We start from the raw sequence: 1,581 nt of genomic DNA, 5'->3' as shown, positions 1-1,581 counted from the left end.
CCCGCCCCGCCGCGCCCCGCCCCGCCGCGCCTGGCTGACCCGGGCCGGGGGCTAATATAGATATTACAGTGTTCACCTCCTATCACAGAGAAGCAGGGGTGTAGGATCGTTCAGACAAGGACAAGCCTGGGCATGACTTATTTGCTTATCTCCTCACACCTTGTGGCACCCTTCACAGGATCTGGTGGCACCACAGGGTGGCTCAGCGCCCCGGCTGAGAATTGCTAGTCTGATGCAATGGATTTTGTGAGAAAAGAGTTGTTTTGATTAAATGCCTCAAAGAACTTTGCTTCTTATCAGGAAGTAAATCCGCCTCGCGCGTGACACCCGAGCCAACGGCCGATCGCGACGTTGGGTGGGAACTCTAGTGGAGCCAGCAAGGACCAATCAAGCCTGTCAGGGTGGGCCAGAACCCCACTATAATCCCTTGAGTAGAGGCCATGAGAACATTAAAAACTCAAAGCATCAGGTAGCTGCAATGCTGCTGAATGCACATCCTGACTCGGCGTGGTTTCATAGTATGTAGGGTCTGAAGGGACCTGAGCAGATCATCAAGTCCGACCCCCTGCCCTGGCAGGAAAGAGCACTGGGGTCAAACGACCCCGGCGAGGTGTCCTCTTAAAGACCCCCAGGGTAGGAGCCAGCACCACTTCTCTTGGAAGTTGGTTCCAGATCCTAGCCGCCCTGACAGTGAAGTAGCACCTCCTGATGTCTAGGCTGAACCTACCCTCTGCCAGCTTGTGACCGTTATTTCTTGTCACTCCTGGTAGTGCTCGGGGGAACAGGGACTCCCCCAATGCCTGCTGGTCCCCCCTGACTAGTTTGTAAATGACCACTAGATCCCCCCTCAGCCTTCTCTTGTGGAGGCTGAACAGGTTCAGGTCCTGTAGCCTCTCCTCGTAGGGCCTGCCCTGCTGCCCCCTGATCGTGCGGGTGGCCCTCCTCTGGACCTGCTCCATGTTGTCCACATCCCTCCTGAAGTGCGGCGCCCAGAACTGGACACAGTACTCCAAATGCGGCCTGACCAGTGCCGCATAGAGGGGGAGGATCACCTCCTTGGACCTGCTTGAGATTCATCTTGCATGGCAAGGTACGGTTGGCCTTCCTGACCACGTCCCTACACTGTTGGCCCATGTTCATTTTGCCATCAATAATGACTCCAAGATCCTTTTCTGCCTCTGCACTGACGAGAAGGGAGTTCCCAGCCTGTAGGTCTGCTGCTGGTTCTTCCTCCCCAGGTGCAGCACCTTGCACTTGTTAGTGTTGAAACCCATCCTGTTCTCATCCGCCCACCCCTGCAACCTGTCTAGGTCCGATTGCAGCCTATTCCTCCCTTCTAGTGTACCCACTTCTCCCAACATCTTAGTGTCGTCTGCGAATTTGAACAGGGTGCTTTTTACCCCCTTGTCCAAGTTGCTGATGAAGATGTTGAACAGTGCAGGCCCAAGGACCGAGCCCTGGGGGACCCCACTGCCCACATCCCTCCAGATCGAATAAGACCTGTCCACCACCACTCTCTCGGTGCGGCCCTCCAGCCAATTAGTGACCCATCTGACTGTGTAGGTATCGATGCCACAGGCT

This window comes from Alligator sinensis, unplaced genomic scaffold (assembly GCF_000455745.1).
Source record: "Alligator sinensis unplaced genomic scaffold, ASM45574v1 scaffold1030_1, whole genome shotgun sequence".
Lineage (NCBI taxonomy): Eukaryota > Metazoa > Chordata > Crocodylia > Alligatoridae > Alligator > Alligator sinensis.
The sequence above is the reverse complement of the archived record's forward strand: the minus strand, read 5'-3'. Positions refer to the sequence as shown.